Here is a 27885-nt window from a genome sequence, read left to right as displayed (position 1 = left end):
TGAATTAACCACACTCATTTCATTTGATAAAGTTGACTGTTGGGTTGGTTGCTGTTGGTTTCAGATCTGTTCTTTAGTTTAGATGGTTATTATCCAGCTGGTAGCTGATCAAAGTGATCTGAAATGGTTGTGTGACTGTGATGGTTTATTGGTCTCATGCACATCTTTTATAGATGCTCTTATCTGATTGCTGGATGTTTGGTAACTGGGACATTCCTAAATTAATTGTGTTGAGAGTCATGCTTTTATTCCAGGAAGTGCACTGTACTGTATGTCAGTGTTATGCGTTTCAACATGAACCTGCTTTAATGCTGCTGTGGCTGCTTTTTCCGCTGTTTATTGTCATGGCACAATGGTTTTTGCTTAATTTGCAAAAAATATTCCATTTAAATATTTATTTGTAAAATATTTGTTGTAGGGTTGCACAATATATTGTTTCAGCATCACCATGTGTGCATTGACAATAGTCACATCGCAATATGCAATGTTGAGGCTGAATTGTAGTTGACCAGGAGTTGCATTTAATTACTATTTACATGGAATTTACAGGATTTATGCAAAAAAGTTTGTTTCTAGTCTAAGTATATACTTTAGAAAGCAAAAACAAGGCTATTTCACTTACTCTACTGGCAGATAATGGGCTGTATATACACAGGGTTTTAATTTTCAGCCAAGCAGTTCCAGTGAACTGCCTTTCCATTACAAAATTGTCACATTTAAGATTCAATTTTAAAGCCTGCGATCTTCACTGCCTGTTAGTACAATATGAAGTGGGTGTCAGATCGGACAAGAAGCACTGAATTAAATTCCATTTCCCCCACCATGTCTTTAAAATATGACAGTTTATTTTACAATTAATGTTTTACATTCATTTTCAATGGAATTTCTGCTCTAGCCTGTTGCTACTTATGGCGCTAGTGGTTGCAACGGTCTTTTATCTCAATTTACGCTTCAACGCTTCAACTTTATTATACTGAATGTATTGTAATTACATTTCAAAATCGATGCTGCAAAATAAACCTTGTGAAATTGAAAATAGTCACATTCAGCTTTCACTGGAAGTTTATCGTTGGCTTTAAAACTCAAGCTGCGCATAGGGCCCATTTAGCTTATTTTAAGGTGAAGCTGTTAATTTTAACTTATTTTTTCTGATAGTGAAAAAAAAGGATTTTTACTTGATCAAAGAGTTGTTTTTTATATTTGGACTAGAAACGAGACAAAGCGAAGTAAGAAAAGCATTTTTTGCATTGTGATTTATAAACTTTCTGACCTTGAATACTGTTATACTACCAAGAAAACCATCAAATAGAGCTATTCAAACCATCTAGTGAAACTGTATTCATAGCAAGATTTATTGCAGAAAAATAAAATATCGCAATATCAGAGTTTTGCAATATTATGCAGCCCCATGTTGTATTGTGTGGAAATCTCATTCTACAGAAGTGCCGTGTTTTGACACATTTTTTTGCATGTATTTGATCATTACAACGCTCCCCTAAAGATGACTTTCTGGGACTTTGCTCAAGCACACACCAGTATGTTCTCTTTCGCTCTTTTAAAAACATGAATCAAATACCTGTCTATAAATGAAGCGTCATGCAAAAGTCACTTTACAGTACATGCTTTTACTAATTTTCGTAAGAAACTGAGCTTTGCAGAGGAATGAATGCATACTGCTGGAAAGGGGGTGGGATATGACACAATTGTTTTTTTAATCGTTGAAAGCGAAAATCAAAATCAAAAACCTTTTACAGTGCTGAACATTTTGCAGTATTAGCTCATTTGGCAGTAAAAAAATACCAATTCAGTAATAGTTGTTATGTCTTCAACATGAGCTCATTCTGAAAACGTAACCCTATAAACTTTTCTGGAGATCATGAATTATGTAGCCAGAAGTACGTATGGCTGCATTTCATCTTTAAAACGATCGCTATGGGATACCGACCCTTTCGGGCTGATCCGAGTTGACCATGATGACGGGGTTTAAGTCTGGTGAAGAACAGTTCCAGAAAGCGGGTAAGACAAAAACAGAAGCTAAAAAATAAAATAAACAAGTAAATAACAGGGTGATATTGTGTTTAAAATCACAGGGGTTTTCTTTTTCTGGATTGCTTTTCAAAACCTTGTCGGTTGGGTTTAGGGAAGGGGGTTGAACGGGTAAATCGGTGCTTTTGAAAACACTATTGTTGGCTTTAGGGAAGGAGGAGGGTGAGTCAGTCAGTCAGTCAGCCGACAGCAGCCTCGGGGGCCGGACATGAGAAAACCAGGTGCGAATTGCACTTATGAGAGAAATTTGAGATCTCAAAAAGTGTAAACGGCGAACTCTGATGGCTTCGCGAAAACAAAAACAGCAGAAAAAACTTAGCTCCTGGGACAAATTTGCCGCTCTCCAAAAATGTATATAGAGGTGCATTTTCAGAATGAGTCTGGGTTGGATGTCTTTGTGTATTTGCAGTGTACAATAAACAGAGTCATCTGTCCTAGACATGGAACATGTTTAAAGGCTGACTTACAGCCACTTCAGATACACACACACACTTATATTTGCTGTTTTGCTATTTTCTCTAAAGTTAGGCTTATAAAATGTTCTTTTGTAGATCTAAAGAAGGCTTTTCACTCTCTAAATCTTTCCAGGCAAGCATGAGTTTAAAAAGGCCAAATAGTTACAATCGTTTTCCACCTTCATTATTCTTTAAGCTTTCAGTGACCAAACCTCTATTTAGATTCCAGCCTATTCAAATCTTGGCCAGTCTTAGATTCTCTAAAAAATGAGTTAATGAGGTAGTAGCTTCAAATGAGTTGACCATAGTCCGTGCATGCTGTTTTTGAACTGACTTGCCCTCCATCGCTTCTTTGATGGCAGCACAGGGAGTCAGAGAGTGGCCTGAAAACACCCAGTTCGTTATAATTAGTGCTTCTGATTAAGCCTCGTGGACTGAGCTGTCTGTGCTATGTGTGCCCAATCAATTCCTATGCTGCATTTCAATCTGGGCTTTGTGAACTCCCTTTTTTTGTTCCTCTCTAGGTTAGATTATGTTCTTTGTTTCCCGCATCTAATGATCTTTGACCACAAGGGAGTTCAGAGGTCAGCAGTAATGTTGCATAGATGGGTGTTTTTTTTTTAAATTAAACTCTTCTGTCTAGCTACTTTTATGCCAAGAAACCAGCTTAAGCTGCGTGTGTTTTTGCTTTTTTTTTTGGTGATAGTATGCACATTTACACTAAATCTCATTAATTTACACAGTTTAATTAATAATTTAATTGTTTAATTTACCAATAAAGCAAACCAAAAACGCTTAAATTAGAATGAAATGACAATCTCTAAATCATCCCCTTCTAGGGATCCACTGATACCACTTTTTTTGGAACAGATCCGATCTCAATACTAAAATTCTGATTAATGACCGATACAGATCCGATACCGATACTGTCGTTTTTTTTTTTTTTTTTTTTTTTTTTTAATTAACATAATACAGTTTCTATAGTTCTGGTGATAAACTCAAATAATATATCTTCTTTAAGAAAAATAACACACCTATAGGCCTACTGTAAATGTCAGATGGCACAATCTAACTAAACATGATGCTTATAAACTATAGGCTGCGTTATTTAAGCATTCATTATTTATATGGGCTGTTGTGGTCCAGCTTATGTTTCCTTTTTAATATTAAGATTTTTCTTTGAAATCTGTCATAGGCTACCCTAATCGTTGGTAAAATTACCAGCCTTATAGCAAAGCCTGATATTTTCCTGCAGGTTTTACTTAATAAACATTCCCTCATCTAAACTCACCATGAGTGAGATGGAGAAACTGAAAGCATGTCTAAAAAAATAATGTTTTTGAAACAAATTTCGTTTGGTAAAAATTATTGGTTATTTTATGTATCTTGTGTTAGTCAGTTATCTACAAAATAAACAAGACTATTTGAGGTGAAGTTCAAAACAAGGTCCTATACTACTGACAAACTGGTCTGTTAAATAAATTATTAATATATTTAAAATTAGAGTGAAATATTCACAGTTTCAGAGTAGCCTATATTAGGCTAAATAATTTTGTTAATGACGATTCATATGTCAGTTTTCACTTTTAGCCTATTAATTTAATCAACTACTGTGGCCACAATGAGCCAGGCTTTACAAACTATTCGCAGCACTGAAAGTATTCCCCTCGAAAGAATAATCTCTGTCGGAAGTATGAGGACAGAAACTTATTGCAAAAATAATCTTACGGAACGGCGCATGTCACGTCTGCGCAGCCGGTGCCTGAATGAATCGCTTGCATCACTGACACAGCGTGCAGCTCTCCGGTATACGGACAATTCCAAAGCAGCAACACAAAGGGGAGAAATCAGTGCGTTGAAGATGTGTCCAATGTATCATTGAGCCTTTTCTCATTTAAAGTTTCAGGTAGGCCTACTTTGTGTGTGAAGAGCAGGTAATAACCCTCTCCACACCAGTATTAAATGCGATCTGCTGGTCTAACAGACACAGCGCAACAAGATTTAAAAACAGCAATGATCTCTATGTTGCAGGTCAAAATTAACCCATTTAATTCAAAACTAACTGCATTTCTTCACCGATTGCTTATATTAACAGGAACAATTAGTCTTGGAAAAAGTTTTTCGAGTTGTCATGAACGCGACGCAGTTTTAATTGTGAATGAATAGAGAATGATTGACAGGCGCAGCAGAGGAAAGCGCTGAATTGAACATGAATTTAACCACTTGAATATTCGTCTGTGCTTCACATTAAACTATAAAATGGCTTCAAAACATTTAGGATATAGTAGGCATACATGACAACTTTCTAGTGCCTTTTAATAGGCTACCTTTGTGGCTAATGTTGGCTTATAAATTACACAGAATATAGCGCAAGCAAGATTGGATTTGGATCAGTACTAGCTGGCAGATACCCGATCCAACAAAAATATGCAGTATCAAACCGATACCCGATCCAAGTATCGGCATCGCTGCATCCCAATTGTTCTTCCTCTCTTCTCAGATGGGATAGTGGACCAAATCAAAGATTACCATGGGCCAGCTTTGGCCCGTGGGCCCTAGTTAGGGCATCTCTGATCTAGAGAGTACTTTCAATACTTTGTGTCTGGTGTGAACCCAACATAAAAGTTCCTTTAGCACAAAAACCCCTAAAACTTTAAAACTAATGATCGCTTAAGCATTCCCTTGGTGCATTTTTGAGAATTCGGCGTGCTAATTTTGTACTTTCATAAAGTATGTTTAAGCCACTGTTCATGCCTGATCCTGCAAGGTTAATGTCTTCTCATTATTCCTGCTACACATTTGTCATTAACATTTGTTTGTGTTGCACTGCATCCAAATCATTAAGATGGATTGACGTTCTTATTATCTTCTGACATCAGCATGAGGTTAGAGATGAGTCACTTTTCGTGGCTCAATCCTCCTGTTACGCTGCAAGCTGCTCATCTCCCCTCAGTTACCCACGATCCTTGTCTTCTGGGACTCTGAACTTTTCTCTTTTTTTTTTTTTGTCTTCTCTCTGAGTCTCTTCCATGTGAGCTCAACGTCTCTGTTGAAAAATGCATCAGGATGGGAGTAACCATGCTGGCAGTCAGATGGGGCGGCTCGAGAGTGTATGGCCCAGTAGGAAAGCGCATTAAAAATTAAACCTCTGCCATCAGTCGTAATGTTCAGCTGTGATCAGCTTCAGCGAGGCTCATACAAGAACGCCGCTCAGGAACGCTTTCCTTGGCGATGACGCTCGCATATGCTGATTTTAATGACTGTATTGAAAGGTGTAGGAACTAGTAAGAGACGCTTGTCAGAAGTGCTTTGGGTAATTGCAGTGCTACGGTGGATTCAGTTACTGTTATTGACTGCTGCCCCTTTGCAGGTTCACAATAGCAACCCTGTTACAGTAAGGTGGCCCTTTGGGTCACAGTGCTGGGGAAATAAAAGCTACACGGACTGGCGATTACATAAAAATGTCTTGTATAGAATATACATATTTCGGTAGACTAATTATCTCAGACAAACACATAACACCCAAACACTGCAGTGCTTTAAGAACCTACAACCTAACAACACTCGCTTCTAAACTTGTGTGTTAGTGGAGTTTTCTGCATGGTGCGAGATGAAACAAATGATCAGGGATCACGGAACAAGTATGTACAAAACGGTAACGGCATACCAAAACTGTAACAAGAACAAAATCAAACTCTAAAGTCAAATCAACTTAATATCACAAGCAAACACACAAAAAACACACAACCAGAGCAGAAAGGCAAGCAAGGCAAAAAAAAAAACAAGAGAATGAGCTTCCCGCCTGCGTCCTTTTAAACTTTGGGCTTACTTCCTGATTGGCAGCGAAGGTGGTGACGCCACAGAAAGTAATGATGATTAACGTCTTCACGGATGAATGCAAAACTGGAATGTACGATCCTAAGAAAATTGACAGATCAAGAGAGAGCGCGCACACAAACAAAGCAACACAAGCACATACAGTTAAAGTCAGATTTTTTAGCCCCCCTCTGACTTTTATTTTTATTTTATATTTCCCAAATGATGTTTAACAGAGCAAGGAAATTTTCACAGTATGCCTGATAATATTTTTTCTTTTTGAGAAACTCTTATTTGTTTTATTTCGGCTGAAATAAAAGCAGTTATTAATTTTTTTTAACTCCATATTAAGGTCAAAATTATTAGCCCCTTAAAGCTATATATTTTTTGATAGTCTACTGATCAAACAATCATTATACAATAACTTGCCTAATTACCCTAACCTGCCTAATTAACTTAGTTAAGTCTTTTAAAGTCACTTTAAGCTGTATAGAAGTGTCTTTAAAAATATCTAGTAAATTATTATGTACTGTCATCATGGCAAAGATAACAATAAATCCATTATTTAAATTGAGTTATTAAAACTATTATGTTTAGAAATGTGTTGAAAAAAATTCTTCTCTCCGTTAAACAGAAATTGAGAAAAAAATAAACGGGGGCTAATAATTCAGGGGGACGAATAATTCTAACTTCAACTGTACATAGGCCAGTAATAATGTTAATTTCTAAATAGTGATCATCAAACCAGTCGACAAACCATTGTACAGCCGCTCTGTAATCCATGATGCTGCATCTTTTGTGAACAGGTGCAATAATACAGTATGGCCAGAAAATAAAAGAACTTTATTTGAATTGGACATATTTGTAATATTGCAATTGTGAAAATGTGGGAAAAAAATACTTTACCACAGACTGTTTTAATCTTATGTGATGCAACAACCATTCCATCTAGTCCAAGTTTAAATAATGATGTTATTTTTATGGCATTGTACTGAGCGAAATGTCATTAGTCCAAAATCCTCCTCCACAAAGCCGCTGTATAACTCTATTCTTCTCCTTGTTTGTGATTTTGTGTTGCATTGCACAGCATTTTCTTTTTCAGTGCGCACAGACCAGTCACTTCTTTCTGGGAACCCGTCATGCTGCATTTTTCATTTTTGTTGTCAGGATGCATGGTCATCACACACTGTTATATATTTAATAAACTGATTTTATTTTTACAAGTTTTCGTTTTCAAAGAAAATATGTCTTTGTGTGCACATTCAATGGAGATATTTTATCCATGTTGCTCTCATTTGTTCACATGCATCAATACAGTTTATAAATGTTACATTTACCTTGTTTACACTCATGTTTACATCTGTTTCATTAATTTGCCAAGCTTACGTGATCAGTTGGCTTATCGATTTCTGAAAAGAATACAGTACAACAGCAGCATAAATGATTGATAGATCAATATCTTTCTAAACAATAGTGTACCTAACATTATTGCACCTATAGGCTGTTTACTGCGCTAAAGCAATTGAGAATTTAAGTGTTGTCACAGCTGTGCATATTGGATATTTTTATAAGTTTACAAGATTAAATAAGAATTTGTAATGGTAGTAGTACACTATGATTGTAAATGTTAACTGTTGTTGTTAATAATGATAATAATATCATCATTTTTGTTAACTGTAATGTTAAACAACCTCATTTACACTTCATTTAACCATGTGCTTCATATCGCAAGCGAGCAGCAAATACTGTAACACTGGTGGAAATGGCATATAAAACATTTTGTTATTCATTCAACAAAGCCACATTCAAATGTAGGTGATAGACATTTCGATACAAGTCGCTACCTCTGTTGACATGTACAGGCTAAAAATAAATATGTAAATATTAAAGATGCGAGGAGCGAGCGTGCATGTACGCAAGCATGATTTGGAACAGGCCCCATGTTTCCCCAGTGTTTGACAGACAGCTCTGTCGATGTGAAGAGAGCGTGAGGTAATGAGTAGTGTTCTATAAATAGCCTGCACGCCCCCGTCCTAAAGCCCTCTGTTTCACCCATCTGATGTGCCGCCACACAGCGAACAGCGCTAACATGCAGTTTATAGCATCAGTGAAGATTTCAGACAATGGAGGGTTTTTCTTGATGCTCATTTTGCCAGTGTACCAGGATAAGGGTGATCTCTCTGTTGTTTTTTAATTGGACAAAAGCAATATGGATCCATGACCAGTTTTATTGTTAATAATGCTACTCAACATTAGTGAGCTTAACTAAAGTCCACCTTGAGGTTGTGCCAATAAACGATGGTATCTTGTATTAAAATGCAGAGATATTGCCTAAAGCCTATGGTAATATTTGGCTAGATTCACATTTGTGTAGGCCTAATAGATGTTTCAATTTCTCAATTTATTCAATAAAATGACTATTATCATCACCTTTAATAATACATTAGCAATAAATAATTTGCCTATATAGTTGTTGACATCAACATCTCCACCTGCCTGGCCCATTTTGGCGGCAGCATTTATAGGAACGCTTCACTTTTTTGAAGAAAGGCTCATATTACGACTCCCCTAGAGTTAAACGGTTTAGTTTGACAATTTTTGAGTCCATTCAGCTGATTTCCAGGTCTGCCAGGAGCACTTTTATTTTAGTTTAGCTTAGCATAGATCATTAAATCCAAAACAATCCAAAAAAGACCAGTGATTTAAGTTTTCTCAGCCTCTTCTGGAGTATCTTGAAAATGAAAAGTTGTTATTTTCTACGTCAATATGGCTATGAACTGCCCTCTCTTTCTAGTGGTAATTAAGCAACTTTGCTGCCGTACCATAGCTGCAGTAGGCGCAGCGAATATAGCCAAGGCTACACAAGTTAATCTAGTCACCAACCTTTTTGTTGACTCCAACTCTGCAATTACAACTAAAGGCTGATTTATACTTCTGTGTTGAGTGAATGTGGATGGACTAGCGCAGCCTTCGCACAGTCGCATGCCACCGAACCTGACATGCACCTCTAAAAAAATTAACTTCACGTCGCGCTGACACATGGAACCAGCTCCGTGACTGGATGTCTTGGTAGCATTGAGTGTGGGCAGGGGAGTTGCACGAGTGTTTAACAAGTGTTGAATCCTTTGGAGGCGAGCTCCAAAGGGATATTTTTGTTTGGAGATTACTTTGATTAAAGTTGTTGCATGTCCACTGGTTCCTGAGTTAAAGCTAAGCAAAATTATTCGCCCTCCCGTGAAATTATCTTTTTTTTTTTTTTACAAATATTTTCCAAATTATATTTTACAGATTCAGGAAATTTTCACAGTATTTCCTAAAATATTTTTCCTTCTGGAGAAAGTCTGGTTTGTTTTATTTTGGCTTGAATAAAAGCAGATTTTAATATTTTAAAACCTTTTTTAAGGTCAATATTTTTAGCCACCCTTAAGCAATGTAATTTTTTGATTGTCTGCAGAAGAAACTACTGATATACAGTGACTAACCTAGTTAAGCTATATTGGACTTTAATCTAAATACTAGTATCTTGAAAAATATGTAGTAAAATATTATGTGCAGTCATCATGGCAAAGATAAAATAAATCAGTTATTAGAAATAAGTTTTTTAGTCTTATGTTTAGAAATGGGTTGAAAAAAAACTTCTGTCCATTAAACAGAAATTGGGGGAAAGGGTCACTAATATCTCAGTAGGGCTAATAATTCTGATTTCAGCTGTATATACAGTTACTTTCCTCCCTGTAAATAAGGAAAAGAAAATAAATACAATAGAATAAATATATGAAACAAATTGTGCTTTAGGCATCTTCCTTGTCAGAAAATCTTTCTTTATAGCAACAAAAGTCCTTCAGTCGGCAGCAGGAATATTGCGCGCTATCACTTTAAGATTAGTGTGGCTCTGATACAGTTTCTCTTTCACATGTCATTTGATTCTCAACTTGTTTGTTTACTACATAAATGAGGGTTAATATGTACAATCACTAAACACAGCGTTCTGACACACTTTTGACCAATAAAACGCTCTCATTAAGATGACTTTAGATGTGTGTGTTCTGCTCGTCTCTGAGCCTGAGCGCACCCACACAACAGTATGCAATCTCTCGCGCGATTTTATAAACCTGAATGATTTGAATGCGCTTCCTGTGCTGAAAACATTACATTACAGTACATGCTTTTAATCATGCTCACGTGAAACTGAGCGGTGCAGAGCAACAAATATGTACAACTGGAAAGGGGGCGTTATATGATGCAATTATCGTTTATCTCAATTAATGTGTTTTCATAATCGTTAAAAGCCAAAATCGGAACTGAATTTTCAATTAATTGCATAGCCCTAGTTTAAGCTGCTTGTAGAGTAAGGTAGCATTACAGGTATTTCTGTTCTAAACAAAATACCGGTGAAGCAATTCGAAATGTAGAAACCACACTGTCAGCTAACGTTTTGAAAGTGTTTATTGCAAAGCAACACAAACAGAATGCAGAAGTATAAATGCACGACTAAGCACAATGCATGCAAAGTATAATTTAGCTTTTAGTGCCAGTCACATTCGAAGTTACTGAGCTGATGACTACTTTCAAATGAAATTACATTTCACATTTAAACATGTAATTTTAAAATTGTAAGATGAAATATATACTAGTGTTGTTAAAAGTATTGACTTCAGTACCAAATTTTCAAAACGTCCATTTCCCTCTAAACTAAGATCGGCGCTGTTTTTCACATGGCAGGATTTTATCCTTCATCCATGTTGAGAGATTGAGTTGATCGACTTGTAAAGGGAATATGTCTTGTCATAATCCACACAGACGTGACTTAGTAAAGCGTGAAGTCGTGTATGATTTTAATCGATGCATTAGTCTGAATGTAAACCCCCTGAATGTAAAGCGCGAGTAAGTGAAGCACAGCACATCAAACCAAAGGTATTAACAAAAGAAAAATACACAACTTAAGACCACTTAAATGCTTGTATTTGTTGTATTTGTTCCAGCTCTGTGATGCACGTCCATAAATAAGCTTGTTTTTTTCTTTTGAAAAGATTATTTTGCTTACCCCATTGGCAGATTATTTTGCTTGTTTTAATGAAAAACTCACTTAATTTTAGCATATTATTTCTTAAAACAAGACGATATGTTTTGCTTGCCTAGAAAATGCTTTTTGATTTAAGAATTTTTAGATATTTGGACTAAAAATGAGATAAAAAATGTAAGTAAGAAAATAATTTTTTGCAGTGCAGCTTTATGCATTGGGTTACATTAGGCCGTCCAGTCTCTGTGTTCAGTCCGTTACAATCACAGACAGGCAGTCAGGCAGATTAATACAGAGTGAATCAAAGCACATCAAATGATCAGCAATTAAAAGGGAAAAAAAGAAAAATAGAATAAATATATACTTTTATGTTCGACACACATCTGATGCTTGTATTTGCAGCAGCTCCACGTCCACAACTTCACGCATTGGGTTAAACTAGGCTTTATAGACTCCGTTATTTCAACTGTATCTGTTCAGCTGAGGAACGAAACCAACCCTCTGACATCAGGCACAGCGACACTCCAAGATGGCGATGCCCAAGGTCTAAAATCTATAGTAAAACATGCTGTTTTAAACAAATCAAGTTTGTTTAATATATTTTCATTAAAGTGGAATCCAATGTACAAAATAAGGTAAACTTGACAGAGTGCTTCATTTCCCCTTTAAGAACATGCTCAACAGCGCTCAAATGATAGCGGGAAATGAGCGTTTTAAAAATTTCAGTACCCAATTGTACCAAACTTGATACTTTTGACAACATAAAACTAAAATATAGACCTATTCACAAGTTTATATGAATCAGCATGCCGAAAAAATAAGCATCTCATTATTTAGTGTTTATTTGCATAGCAAACTAGCACACAACTGTTGACTGTTGCATTAAAAACAACAAATAACAAAACGACCTTTAATGAAACAATCAAGCTAAATAATTTTATAAATATGAAACCGTTGTCCTGAGCAGGAAGGCAGGAAAAACATTGAGTTTATGAATCTATAAATTCAGTTTGGTCCTTTTGCCGTTTTCTTTCTGGATATTGTGTCTTGCTGTATTGCATAGGTCTGCTGAAGTTCAGCTCCATTAAGCAGACGCATGTTCCCATGAGGATGTGATGTAGTCCAGGCCAGCTCCCCTACTGGGGCTTTCTCACCGGGTCACTGACAGCTCTCACCATCTTCAACGATCATATCCCATAATGCCTCATCTGTGTGTCTTCCAGTTTCATGCTTTCCTCCATTCACATCACTGCGAGCCATTTTGCCATCAGAGGGAGGTCTTTCTCTTTTCATTTACATTTTTCCAGTCAACTTTCTGCCAGGGGAATTCACTCTCTTCAACATCTGACATTCCTCAAACTAACGTGTCATTCATCTCTCTCCTGCGTAAAAGACATTAGATCAAGTCCAGCACATAAATAGAGCTTTAGCCTATTTCAGTAAAGAAGACTGTGTTTGAGCTCCGGTTTTTCATTCTGTCTTTTTGTCATCCCCAGACGCTTGATAATCTCTTCTTTCACTGCATTCGACAGCGATAATCTTGCCCTTGCTTCTAGTGGCATTTGACATTGAACAAATGTAATCCAGCAACAGATGAAGCATTTTAAAATATTACTTTTGCTGCCATGATAGATTTTTAGTAGCATTTTGTTTTCACCACGTTCAAACAAAATCACAAAGACTAAATATTTGCATATGTTTGACATAATCTTTCCGTAATCTTTTTGCCACAATCACTAGATGATTTATGTGAACTTAATCTCGCTAAAGGCTAGAGTCATGTGACGGATTTTAAAACACTAGTAATCTTACACTTGACAACTAGTTACAAAGCATGGGCATTTAAAACAAAAAATTTTAAGCTCATACTTTTTTTTTTATTATGTTTGACATGAAGGATATTATTATTATTATTATTCGAGCAATATTTCAAAGAATGCTTTAGCTATATTACATCCTGTGCTTTTTATTTTATTTTTATTTTATTTTTATTTAAAAAAATACATGCATAAGCCCATTTACCCAAAGTACAGACAGAGCAAATCTGACCTCACAAGAAAATAAAAAAGCAGGCAGGTCCCATTATTAAACTGTAAAACCCAAAATGTTAAGGTAACCAAAACCGTTTGAGGGAACCGATTCATAAGTTCAAAAACTAATCCTAACGAGTACTGTGAACTTAATCCATTTGAGTAAATGAAGCAATTTGAGCACAGTAAAACCCAATAAATGAAGCAAACTCAAACCAAATGAGTTCTGTAAAACACAATAAGTTAAGGCAACTCAACCCATTTGAAGAAACCGATTACTACAAACCATTAGTTAACAATGAGTTAAACTAATCTATACTGTGAACTTACTCCACTTCATTTGAAGTATTGAGGTGTTTAATGAACTCTTTACCTTCAGCACTGAGTTCAAAACTCTTTTCAAATGAGTAGAATTAACTTTCAGTTAATTTTGAGTTAACTACACTCCTTTCATTTAATAAAGTGGACTGTTGGGTTTTATAGAGTATGCGTGAATGTACATAAACACTCGAGTCTGCATTTGATTGTCATGCTAATATTAGTTTATATGTTCTTGTTCTAAAGACAAGGATGGATGGATGAATGGATTTATAGATGGATGGATGGACATATCGATGGATGGATGGATGGATGGATGAACTGATGATTGATTGATTTTATGGATGGATGGATGGATGGATGGATGGGATGGATAGATAGATGGATCATTGGATATGTAGATAGGTGGATGGATGGATTTATAGATAGATGGATGGATGAATGGATGGATGGATGGATAGATGGATGGATGGAAGTCACATGGGGAAGTCTGTGGTGCAAAATGTACAATAACACAGCAACTTTTTTTTTTATGAATGAAAATACTTTTTTAAATGTCAAAAACAACAAAACTATCAAAAATACATTTATATAAGATGATACAACACAGCAAAACAAGCATCTAGCCTTAGTTTCCAGGCAGAATAGTGGTAGAAGCCAGTGCACATTGACTTCAGAAAGTTGCATCAGATTTGCCGACTAGATAAGTGTTAGCCAGATCAAGAAAGTGTTTGCCATTTAAATATGCAGTTTGCATCAGACACTCAGTGAATGGACTGTGGGCAGGCCGTGGTTGTGCCTACTGAGGCGGTTACTAATGTAAACGTTGCCTGCCACACAAATGTGCTGTTTTATTGTTTTACATGGAAATAAAACTTGTGGATTGTAAGGTTGTTTAGACACAATTTTCCAAAAATATCCCATGTATTTCACAAAGAGAGTCATTTATGTTGGAATGAAAGGATGAGTAAATGATGAATTTTCATGTTTGCGTAAAACTATTCATTTAAGGTCTGAAAGAAAGCAAAATAAATACTAAACATGCTTATTTCCTGTGGTGATGAATTTTTGTTTTCTGTCTGACAGGACGTGCTCTCATGTTACTTTACCATAAGGTTTTGTTTACAATAGATGCACAATGCATTGTGGGCTAGAGGCTGTGGCTTTACTTTCGTTTCACCAGAACCACTCCGTATTTTAAACTGAAACTGTGAAGATTTTTAGCTGAATTTGTGGCTCTCGGTGATTTATGCAAGTCAGAGGCTCCAGGCACTTTGTGAGTCTAACAAAAGATATGAATGGATGTATGGATGCACGTATGGATGTATGTATGAATGAATGGATGTATGAATAGATGGATGGATAGATGTATGCAGGTATGTATGTATGGATGGATGGATGGATGGATGGATGGATGACCGTATGGATGTATGTATGCATGTATGCATGTATGGATGTATATATGAATGGATGTATATACGGATGTATGAATGGATGGGTGTATATATGGATGGGATGGATGGGTGGATGTATATATAGATGTATGATTGGATGGATGTATATACGGATGGATGGATGTATATATGGATTGATGTCAGTGTTTCGTTTAGGATTTTTTCCAGCTGGGGCGGCAGGCCTTTTTTACACAGATCTACCAACTACCTATGGCGTTATTTCAATGACAAATGTCATGAGCACAGTATTACAAGTCGAGATCGCATTTATGTAATACGAGCATGCAAGTTTCTTTACTTGCGCGCCGATTTCCTCTGTTTGTGCACAAAACTTCTTGCACACCCTCAAATATACGCTGCTCAAGTACAGATTTTCTAGTGCCCTCTCAAATAAATGCTGCTGAAGTGCGATTTTTTTTTTTTTTTTTTTTTTTTTTTTTTTTTCAACAACCGTTTTAAAGTAACTTTAACTCATTGAAAAGAAAAGGTGTATAACAGTGTCGTAATAAACAAAAATATAGTAAAAAAAAAAATCACATTTTTTTGTTTGTCGCATGTAGTTGACTATTTATGTGCTGTAGGTAAAAAGGTGTGTTTCAATCCGGCTACCACCGCAAGTATATTTCAAACCTGTGGGAAGCACTGTAATTAATAATAATATTTTTAAAAACATCAGTCTATATATTCATTTTAGAATTTCAAACTTCTTAAATGTCAATAAAAGTCACTTTGTTAAATGGTAGGGATAAATGGTCATTTTCAACATGAAATGTCGACCGAGCAGAGATCAAAGTCCTATAATGCAATTCACAACCGTAAATAAACAGAAAACACTTGTGAATCACAAAATATGGAAACTATTAACAGATTTTTTTTTTTTACAGTGTTTGAATAACAGATGCATTATAGAATTGACAAATCGATAGTCTGTTAGTCAAAATGAAACATTTGGCCTACTTGTGTTAAGCCACACCAGACCGTTGATGTCTCATCTGCTTTTTTTTGGAAACCTTTTTTTTTAGCTCTGATGTCCCCAGTGCAGCGAGGTCCCTTTTTACACACACACACACACACACACACACACACAGCGACACACTCTCAAGGGAACGATGAGTCAGGAACAGCAGATGACATCTCTGTCTGGTCAAGACCATAATTGTTGTTGCACGCTGGGCCTAAAGGGCTCTAGTAGAAGCAGCAAGGACTTATGGGAATGACATTACCTTACCTTTGCAAATGTTGACGGAACCTGACAAAGACTGCTGGAGGAGGAAGGGAGGTTATTTAAATTTTTTTACTGTTACCTTTAGAGATTACGCTTTTATAAGAGATTTCAAAATCTCAGGGGGTGTTTTAGGGAATATTAAAAAAAAACATCTGAATTAATTCATGAAAGAATATATTTTTAAAAATGATAAAATTTAACATTTTAATTTTTTTTTTTCTTTTGAAGCAAGAAATGATAAAGTTGGCAGATAAGAAAATAAAAAGAAATGCAAATAAGTCAGAGAATGATAAAGGAACAGAATAAAACAAAACAGTGATGAAAATGTATTCATATATTTAAATTAAAGTTGTTGTTTTTTTTTTTGTTTTTTTTGAGTGTACAATGAGCTATTTGTACACTTTATCTAATGCTTTATTTGAATGCTATGACATTGTTTTTGTTAAGTATATTAGTATAGGTACATGGTAATATACTCACTGGCCACTTTATTAGGTATACCTGTCCAATTGCTTACTAACGCAAATTTCTAATCAGAAACTTAATGCATTTAGGTATGTAGACATGGTCAAGACAATCTAATGCATCTCAAACCGAGCATCAGAATGGGCAAAAAAGGTGATTTAAGTGACTTTGAATGTGGCATATTTGTTGGTGCAAGATAGGCTGGTCTGAGTATTTCAGAAACTGCTGATCTACTGTAATTTTCACGTACAACTATCTCTAGGGTTTTACAGAGAATGGTGTTAAAAGGAGGAAATATCCAGTGAGCGGCAGTTCTGTGAGTGTAAATGCTTTGTAGATGTTAGAGGAGAATGGCCAGACTGGTTCAGTAACTCAAGTAACCACTTGTTACAACCGAGGTATACAGAAGAGCATCTCTGGATGCACAACACATCGAACCTTGAGGCGGATGGGCTACAGCAGCAAAAGACCACACTGGATGCTACTTCTGTCAGCTAGGAACAGGAAGCTGAGTCAACTATTCACACGGGCTCACCAAAATTGGACAATAGAAGATTGGAAAAACGTTGCCTGGTCTGATGAATTTCGATTTCTGCTGCGACATTCCAATATTAGGGTCCAACCTGGTTCTAGTAAGGTATACCTAATAAAGTGGCTGGTGAGTGTGTGTAATAGCTATATTTAATGGCTTATGTTATGTGCAGTGTGCACATAATCAAATCTAAAAGAAAACTCGGTGTATCATGGCCTGAAGTCTTTCAGATCTTTTGAAAGAGCTTAAGTGAGAAGATATCTACATTTTCTTTTCATTTTGTGTTTTTCTTTTTATATTCGATGGCTTTGGTTTTGTTTGCATGCCTGGGGGCGCTAGTGATGTGCAATTAATCAAAAATCCGGTTTGGATTTCGATTTTGGCTTCTAACGACTAAGAAAAACCATTAATCGAGATAAACGATTATTGCATCATATACCGCACCCTTTCCAGTTATACACATTTGTTGCTCTGCACAGCTCAGTTCCACGTAAAAAAGACTAAAAGCATGTACTGTAATGTAACGCAACAGGGGATGCGCAACATTCATATTTTTAAAAGCACGAAAGAGCACATGCAGATGTGTGTGTGCGTGCCACGCTTAGCCTCGGACAGGCTTGGAGCACACACGTCTAACGCCATCTTAATGCAAGCGCTTTAATGATCAAATACATGCACATTTGAGTCATAGCAGTGTTTAGTGACTATTCATATTAACCCTTGTTAGTGTAATAAACAAGCAAGTTGAGAATCAAAAGACACATGAAAAAGAATCTATATCAGATCCGCACTATTCCTGTAGTGACAGCGCGCAATATTCCTGCAGCCTTACTGTTTTTATCATTAAATCAAACAACAAATGGAGAAAATTCCTCACTGCTCTTGACTGAAGGACTTTTGTAGCTAAGGTGTTTTCTTACAGTGAAGATGCTTAAAGCACAGTTTAAACAGAACAGATTTAATAACTCATTTCTAATTACTGATTTTTTTAATATTTGCTATGTTGACAGCACATTATATATTTACTAGATATTTTTAAGATACTAGTGTTCAGGTTAAAGTGACATTCAAAGGCTTAATTAGTGTAGTTAGGCAAGACATTGTATAACAGTAGTTTATTCTGGAGACAATCAAACATATTGCTTAAAGGGGCTAATAATATTGAGCTATTAAAATGGGTTTCAAAATATTTAAACCTGCTTTTATTCTAGCCGAAATAAAAAAAAGCGCCTTTCTCCAGAAGAAAAAATATTATAGGACATACTGTGAAAAATTCCTCTATTAAACATAATTTGGTAAATATTTATATATGAAAAAAATTCACAGAATGGCGAAAAATTTTGACTTCAACTGATAATCGTTTTGAATAATCGTGATTACAATTAGGACCAAAATAATTGTGATTATGATTTTTCCCATAATCGAGCAGCCCTACTGGGCACTTGCTTTCTGCTTTCCTCCCCTTATTATTTATTATTTAATTATTTTTTGGGGGGTGTTTTGCCATGTATGCTTCATCTAAAATCATCAAAGCAACTAACTCTCCGTAGAGCGTTATTACTCTGATACGTTCATGGTTTTTGTGATCCAAAATGTTGCTTTCTGGTTTTATTTCTGGTCACTGCTCATTATGCTTCTTGCCCTGAAGCAAATAAACCGAAAATGCACAACACATAATTTCACTCTAAATATGCTTTAATGATACACACAAGATTACGCACATTTACGTTTGTTTATTTCTATTTGGATTAATGCTCTCAGGGACACGGGATATAACCGAATGTTTGAAAAAAGGGGGGGGAAATAATGCATTCATTTTAATTCCCAACTTTATTCCAGCCCGAGATTAAAGCTGAAGTTGATTTGAGCATTCCTCCACAGTGATGTTCATAATTCATACTGTCAATGTGTGTTTTGTGAAAACAAACCCAAAGCACTACTGATGATTCAGTGGCCTAGATGTGCGTTGTTTCCCTTCTGAGCTTTTACTTCCTGAGGTTTCCCATCACTTTGTTTTATCGCTGTTTTAGTTTCCTTTTCCTGCGTGCTTCTACTAATCTAATTAGCCTCAAGTTTTTTCTCGTAAATAAATATATGCTAGAACAGTTTAATTTGTTTCATAATTATCATTGGCAGGTGCTTTCCTTAGTGTTGTGTCGACATAAAACAAGCATTTCATGCTACATTTACCACACAACTTGAACAGAAAGGTTTTTAAGGCCACTATGGCCTCTTTATATCGTAATTACGAGACTGGCTGTGAGTGTGACACATTATTAAAAAAAGTCCTGTGTGTGTGAGTGAATATAGTAGTGCTATTTTAGGTCAGCTGCTCTTAAAAGCTCATGCACGAATTTATTCAAATGAGTCCCAAATCCCTAGAGACTTCCAGGACCCGATGACATCATCTCCAGCTGATGAAAAGCCAGATACCCGGCTTGGTTCCTCCAGTCTATTATACACACACACCCAAACACACTTTAAAGATTATTCTCATTTGTATGCATGTGTGTGTGTAAAATAAAAAGAAATAGCGCAACGCATAAAAGGACATTAAAGCGTGCATTTTTTTATAGTTAAGAGTGTGTGGTCTCTTGGAGCGATCGCTCTGCGCGGCTCTAATTCAGACTCTTTAGGGCCTAAATATTTGATGGTGTAAAAAGCCGGTGGTTTGTGTTTTGTGCAAGGGAGGCGGCAGCACGTGCCCTTGTCTGTGTGTGTGTGTGTGTGTGTGTGTGTGTGTGTGTGTGCGTAGTCCTCTCTCTCTCTCTCTCTCTCTCTCTCTCTCTCTCTCTCTCTCTCTCTCTCTCTCTCTGTGTGTGTGTGTGTGTCTGTGTCTGTGTCTGTGTGTGTGTGTGAGACTTCAGCATTAATCTCTCCGCTCTCTCTGATTGGAAAATCCTGTTGGGTTTAGGGCAGCTCTTTAAATCTAGAGCATGGTTGTGTGTGTGTGTGTGTCGGTCTGCATATGTTTCTTTAGGGCATGAGTGTGTATTTTATTATGAAGTATCTAGTAATGTAAGTATTTTGAGGTGTGTGGTTAAATGGGCGGAGAGGGAAGTGAGCGTTCTTCTAGCTGATTTCCTGTGTACGCATGAAAAACAGAAACCACTGTGCTTGTATGTAGGTGCAGGAGTGTGTGGGGGGTAAATTCCTGTGTGTGTGTGTGTGTGCGTGTGCGTGTGCGTGTGCGTGTGCGTGTGCGCGTGCGCACGTGTGCGCGTGTGTGTGTGTGTGTGTGTGTGCTCCAGCAGATGCATTTGGTTCCGCAGAAAAGAGTTGATTCACCTCCTGTGGTGATCAAATCAGCCAAATCCACACACAGGGACACAGTAGTATAGTATGTGACCGAGTGGGCTTGTCTCAAATCATTTTTCACTCTGTCATAGTTTGCTCTGGCTAAAACAGAAGCTCAGCCTTTGTATCAGGTCAGTGCCAGAGCTAGAGTAAGGTCAAACTTTTGTGTTTAGGTAGTTCCCTTTTAGATAATGTTTGGTTGGGTGTCGCTACATTGATTAGTTGGTTCATTTTATCCTTGCGGAAAATTGTAGTCATAAAAATGGAGTTGGTTTGGAGGATGTCAGTTGTGCCTCTATAGACTTTCTTGAAGGTGGGTTTGGGTTGTCATCTTTTAGGAAATTTGTGCTGATGTTGTCTTAAGTTGTTACACTTAACTACTAGATGTTCCCAATGTGGAAAATGGTGGTGCTACTAAAGTGTTTTTTCAGTGTTTTTACTTATTTATTATTATTATTATTATTATTATTATTATTATTATTATTATTGGTTGCTTGGCTAGTTTTCTTAAAGGGCACACATGATGAAAATCATCTTTTGTAAGCTGTTTGGACAGAACTGTGTGTAGATATAGTGCAAGGGTGCCTAAACTCTGTCCTGGAGGGCCGGTGTCCTGCATATTTTAGTTTAAACCCCAATTAAACACCTGAACCAGCTAATTAAGCTCTTTCTAGGTATACCAGAAATTTCCAGGCAGGTGTGTTAAAGGAAGTTAAAGCTAAACTATGCAGGAAACCCTCCAGGATTGAGTTTGGGCACTGCAGGTATAGTTTGTCCACAGTTGTATTGGAGTGATACAAATGTCTTTTTTTTATTTCCTGATGTTAAAATAAGATCCTAATCCCTTCCATTTTGAGGCCCACCACAACGTGACAATGGATTCCCAGCCCACCGAATTGATTGACAGACCCGTATTAACATGTCACCCTAGTAACGTGTTCAATCATGTTCACAGGACAGGACGTGCACAAAGAAACGGAAATAAAATATCTGTTAAGCTCTCTGTGATCCTCAATCATCATTAAATGTGTTCACAAATGAGTTTCACAAGTTTAAAATGTTTTTAAAACAGTGCATGTTTGTAATAAAATAAGTTAAAGATGGTAAAATCACTGTAATTCATCCCCATAGTCGCACAGTGTCAGTATAATTTTAAAAGAAGACGCTTTAATCCCAGTTTGTGGATATTAAATCAGGTTTATTTTTTACATTAACATAACTGATGTCCATTGTGTGTGTGTGTGTGTGTGCGTGCGTGCGTGCGTGAACTTTGTCTGTCATGGTGTAAGTTAAATACTTAGAATTATTTGACAACAACGTCACTGGCAACGCAAACGAACTGGACGAGCTTACTTTTGGTTTATTTGTGTTGATTTCAAAAGACATGACAGGTGCAGGTGTCGATTGTAAATGACGTCACTTGCATAGAAAGTGTGGGTGCCCGAGAGTGCAAGCCTGAAGATGCAAGTGCAACTCTGCAGCCAAACCCTTTTCATTAGTTGTCTTGTAATTGTATATTGTCTCGGTTTGGTCATTAATTAAGTTGGCTGATTGATTTGTTCATTATTTGTCTGTGGGATAACATCATGATTTGGTTGGTTAGTGGCTGGATGACTTGTTGGTTTGTTACCTACTATAGATGTAGATGTTCATGATTTGGTCAGTTGGTGAGTGGAGTGGCTGCTTGCTCGTTGGTTGGCTAGTTAAGTTTGTGGGTTAGTAAGTTCATCTTGTGTTGATGCTAGTGGGTTTTTTTTTTAAACAAACGTGGTGCTAATTCCGTTATTAGTTCCCTTGTGAAATTGCAGTGCTGCTGTGGTGCCAATATGTAAATTTGTAAGACAATTGTGGTACTGCTTCTGTATGTTGTTCTCTGAGTAGTTGTCTTGCTACTGTTGTGCCCATTCTTGAAATGCTAGATTGTTAATTAGTTGAAGAGCAACAATACAGATTCAGCTTCATTTTAGGGTCACAGTTTTGCTATTTGAGATGTTCTTTAAATAACAGGACATTGTTAAATAATAATAAATGTATAATTATTTACTGTCATCTTGGCAAACATAAAATAATTCATTCATTCATTCATTTTCTTGTCGGCTTAGTCCCTTTATTAATCCGGAGTCGCCACAGCGGAATGAACTGCCAACTTATCCAGCAAGTTTTTACGCAGCGGATGCCCTTCCAGCCGCAACCCATCTCTGGGAAACATCCACACACACATTCACACACCCACTCTTACACTACGGACAATTTAGCCTACCCAATTCACCTGTACCACATGTCTTTGGACTGTGGGGGAAACCGGAGCACCCGGAGGAAACCCACGCGAAGACGGGGAGAACATGCAAACTCCACACAGAAACGCCAACTGAGCCGAGGTTCGACCCAGCGACCTTCTTGCTGTGAGGCGACAGCACTACCTACTGCACCACTGCCTCGCCTAAAATAATTCAGTTATTAGAAATTTGTTATTAAAACTTGTATTTAGAAATGGGTTGAAAGAAATCATCTTTCCGTTGAACAGATATTTGGGGAAGAAAATATTCAGGGAGGTTAATAATTCAGGAGGGCTAATAATTCTGACTTGCACAGAACAGTTGAACCAGAACAGCTTAGAGCTGTGTATCAATATAGGATGTCAAAAGATCTATCTCATGCTCCATCCTGTACAACAGGTCCTAACAGGCCATTGTGAGAGTCGCATTGTAGTTTCTCCTCAACATGGAGTTAGTGTTTAAGTAGTCATGAGCTGAGAGTGAGTGTGTATGGTTGAAATCAATGATCTGTGAAATTGATAACCCTGTTGCTGAAGGGAAATCGAGCTGTCAGAGAAAATAAAGATTAGTCCTGACATGAACCGAGATCACATCAATGGAGTTATAAAAAAAAGATTCCCTAAAACATGACTTTACATTTATTAAAGCTGCATGCAGTCATATAAAACAGCTAAAAACCTTTCTGGAGCAAAAATTTGTATTATGCATAGCACAATAAGCTTTTACATTCTTACAAACCATTTGATTTTGAAGGATAGAAGTGATTCTATTCAGTTGCTCGAGGTCTTGGCTGTAATTCAAAGGTTACAATGAATGTGTGACCTTGAGAGTTGCAGAGATCTCCTTTCATGTCATTTAATGCCATGATGCTCCCCAGATACTCTCCCCACTATTGAAAATAGCCCTGTACAAAAGGAAGATGTAGAAAGGACTAAATGGACTATCATTTCATTTCAAGGTGTCACAAAATATCGTGTTTACTTTTTATCATTTGGATTAGAGCTGCATGATATTATAAAAAAATTGGACATTGCAATATTTTGTGTTTCTGCTACACATGTTGTGATAAAAACTATTTCACCAGATGAATTGAACAGCTCTATTTGGAAACAGTGTATTAGTTTTAATCGATTGGTATTAATTTTGTAGGGGGACAAATCATGGATGAAATGTAATATAGAAATATAAGAGTGAAATAAACAGTGCTTTGTGGTTTTCATTGTGGAGTCAAATCGTATTCAGGTAAAGAAATGCAAAAAAAAAAAAAAGAAGAAGAAGCCAAAGAAATTGGGGAAAAAAAGCCAAACTTAAAAAAACACTGCAAAGACTTCACAGTTTAAACAATTCAATAAAACTATTTTCTATTAAAAATTGTGTCTGAATGCTCTTAGCACTTCAAAACACGTGCAAATGATAAACTTGTACTCCATTAAGGTTAAACTCTACAATAACTCCAAGCAGCATGTATTTTGGACTGTGGCTATGTAATTCCAAAATAAAAATACAAAAATATAATCCTAAACTACAATCACAATTCACTGAAAAAAAAAATATTCAAAGATGATTCTTTGGATTTACTTAATTTTTTTTTATGTTAAGTGGTTGTAAACAATTTATTTGGGCTGAATTAAAACAAAAAAATTAAGTTGAACATTATTAAATTAAATTTGTTTGTTTAAATTCAACCTAAATAAATTGATTGCAACAGTTCTGCATGCAACACTTTTTTCAGAAATCAACATTACAGATCCTGACTATTGCGAATGCGCACATTGCAATATTGGTGCTGAAATCATATATTGTGCAGCCCTAGTTTGGATGATACATTGAAAAAACAAATACTTTTTTCTTTTTTTTTTAAATCACAAAAACTACAATTATTTCTATGCGCTATCAAATATGGTTACAACAAGCGTATAGTTTTAGGCTTTTCGTAAGCACATTATCCAGTAAAATTTAAAAAATGTAACACTATAAATGTAAATGTTTTATTTTTTTATAAAATTTTATATATAATTCATTTACAATTGAAGTCAGAATTATTAGCTCCCCTGTTTATTTTTGTTCCCCAATTTCTTTTTAACGGAGAGAACTTTCTCACAACACATTTCTAAACATAATAGTTTTAATCCTTCACTTCTAATAACTGATTTATTTTATCTTTGCCATGATGACAGTAAATACTATTCTACTAGATATTTTTCAAGACGCTTCTACACAGCTTAAAGTGACATTTAAAGGCTTAACTAGGTTAATTAGGTTAACTAGGCAGGTTAGGGTAACTATGCAAGTTATTGTATAATGATGGTTTGTTCTGTAGACTATCCAAAATGTATAGCTTAAAGAGGCTAATAATATTGACCTTTATATGGGCTTTAAAAGTGCTTTTATTCTAGCCAAAATAAAACAAATAATACTTTCTCCAGAAGAAAAAATAATAATACAGGAAATGCTGTGAAAATTTCCTTGATCTGTTAAACATCATTTGGAAATATTTAAACAAGAAAAAAAAAATCAAAGTGAAGCTAATAATTCTGAATTCAACTGTAACTGAATTTAATTTACTGTAGCTATTTTCTTAATTTGTCATGACACCTGACAACTTTATTGATTAAAAAATGGCAGCAATGTTAGTGGTTTAAAATAAACAGTAGCGTAGTGTTACTTTGTTATTATGCTTGGTCTGTCTGGTGCTGTAAAATTACCACATCAAGCCTGAAGCTCTTTTATAAAAAGGTTGTAAATCACATTTTAATTGCAATTTTGATCATATAAATTGCAATTAGATTTTTTTTTCTCCAAATGGTGCAGCTCTACATTTTATAAATGAGAATTACAGTCGAAAATGCAGTAATGTAATAAACATAATTCATTCTTATGTTGAAATTAAACTGTGTTTTCTAGAGAACAGTGTTGTCTTTACTCTTTTGTATATTACTAAATGACTGTTTCATATTTAAAATCCTAAGTACAGTGTTGTTTAAGGGGTTTTGTAGGAAATAACCCATATATCAGTTTCAGAATATGAAATTACTTTTATATTGATATAACATTTTGGCCATATCTCGCAACCTAAATTGAAAGTATCATGCACTTTTAAGTAAAAGGCTAAATAAACTTCATAAACAGTGACCTCAAATGCATTTGAAAGGTTTCGTGTGTCAGACCAGTGGACTTGTAATGATTCATTATTTTATTGCATTTTATTATGCGCAGTTCTGTCAGTTGTAAGGTCATATAATAAAAGCAGGAACTCTTTGTGCTTTACATATTGTTTGCGAAATCGTTGTTTGTGACTTGATAGCATACACACCTTCAGTCTAGGTTTGTTGTTGTTTTTTCCCAAATGATCAGTGGGAAATGTTAGTGTATATAGTAGATTTAAATGTTTAGCATTGCCTTTCTTTCTCTCCCATCTTCCATAGCCCTCAATTGTCAAATAATTTGCATGGCTAGGCTATGTGACCTTTTCGTCCTTTCATTCAACAGAAAAGTGTTGAGATTGGAAAGCTGTGGTGAAGATTTTAATGTCATTTGCATGTACTATTCCAGTTTCCAGTGAATACATTTATCCTGTAAAACCTGATCAGTGACGTTTATTATTTTGGTTAAATCATCAATTCTTTCTAAATCTAAGCTGGGATGACATTATTGTTTGATTTTACTCAAGTTTGTGTTTTTTTAAATATTTTTTATAGGGCATGATCACTGGTTCTCCAAAAGTTACATTTTAGTCCTGGTTCATTTAACATTCACACTGTCGTTTTTAAGACTGAACTGAAGGATACAACATGCAAATGCGTTGGCTTATATAAGCACATACTTTTGTACGTGTGTTACGTGCATACGTTTTGATGGTGTTTTGATCAGTTGATAAACACATGAATAGGACTATTGTGATAACTAGCAGTAATTTAAATACCATTTAAACTCTGTAAATACTGTGCTATTGACAAGCCAACCACTGAAACTACACTGAAAAATATGTTTCTGCAAAATAATGCAAACAATTTTTTATGGGTTGAATTTAAACATTCATTCATTCATGCATTAATTTTTTTTTATTGGCTTAGTCCCTTTAATCATCTGGGGTCGCCACAGCAGAATGATCCGCCAACTTATCTAGCTTATGTTTTATGCAGCATATGCCCTTCCAGCTTCAACCTATCACATGGAAACATCCATGCACGCTTATTCACACACTCATACACTACGGACAATTTACCTTAACCTATTCACCTATAGCACATGTCTTTGGACTTGTGGGGGAAACCGGAGCACCCAGAGGAAACCCATGCGAACACGGGGAGAACATGCAAACTCCACATAAAAATGTCAACTGACCCAGCTGAGGCTCGAGCCAGAGACCATCTTGCTGTGAAGCCCTTGTGCTACCCACTGAGCCACCGTGAGAAACAAATAAAATTTAAGTTTAGCCCAAATAAATTGTTTACAGCCACTTACCTTAAACATTGTAAATCCATTATCATTGAATCATTTATTTCCAGTAAATATAAATTATAATTATAGATTTCTAACTTTTTTTTTTTTTGCACATAATGAATGCTGGAATATTTTAAGGTTGTCAGTTCAATGACCACTACAAAAGCATTTATTAATATTATTATAATTAATAATTGTGATTTAAATTTCTTAATTAAATTACATTAAAATGACTTAAAATTCATTGTTGTATTCATTTAATGAAAAAAAAAATTACATTTCAAATCATTTCAAAATGTAGGCTAGGATTTTGTTTGTTTGTTTATAAATAACAGACTCATTTAAACTGCTACACTCTTTGTTTTTTGTAAAAAAAGAAAAAAATTGTTGAAATGAATTGTAAACAAACAAAGTTTATTTTTGCAGGTTAATCAAAGAAGTTGTTACTTCATTTTGGTTAAATTGTCATGTTCAGGATTTAACAAGTGGCTGATTGGGAAAAAAATAA

At 35.8% G+C, this 27885-nt stretch overlaps 1 protein-coding gene and 1 long non-coding RNA gene across 15 annotated transcripts in view; one reads left to right on the top strand and one right to left on the bottom strand.

Annotated features, from left to right (window-relative positions):
• taok3a (TAO kinase 3a) overlaps positions 1-27885 on the top strand; it is a 135523-nt gene that overhangs the window by 9793 nt on the left and 97845 nt on the right. The gene's annotated exons all lie outside the window — the stretch shown is intronic.
• Positions 22381-27640, bottom strand: LOC147843898 (uncharacterized). Its single transcript, XR_015491038.1, has 2 exons — positions 24360-27640; positions 22381-24320 (listed from the first exon to the last, which is right to left on the bottom strand). It is a non-coding gene; the product is annotated as an uncharacterized LOC147843898 (long non-coding RNA).

This window comes from Danio rerio, chromosome 5 (genome assembly GCF_052040795.2).
Source record: "Danio rerio strain M-AB ecotype USA chromosome 5, GRCz13ab, whole genome shotgun sequence".
Classification (NCBI taxonomy): domain Eukaryota; kingdom Metazoa; phylum Chordata; class Actinopteri; order Cypriniformes; family Danionidae; genus Danio; species Danio rerio.
This window is presented reverse-complemented; position numbering and strand designations above follow the sequence as displayed.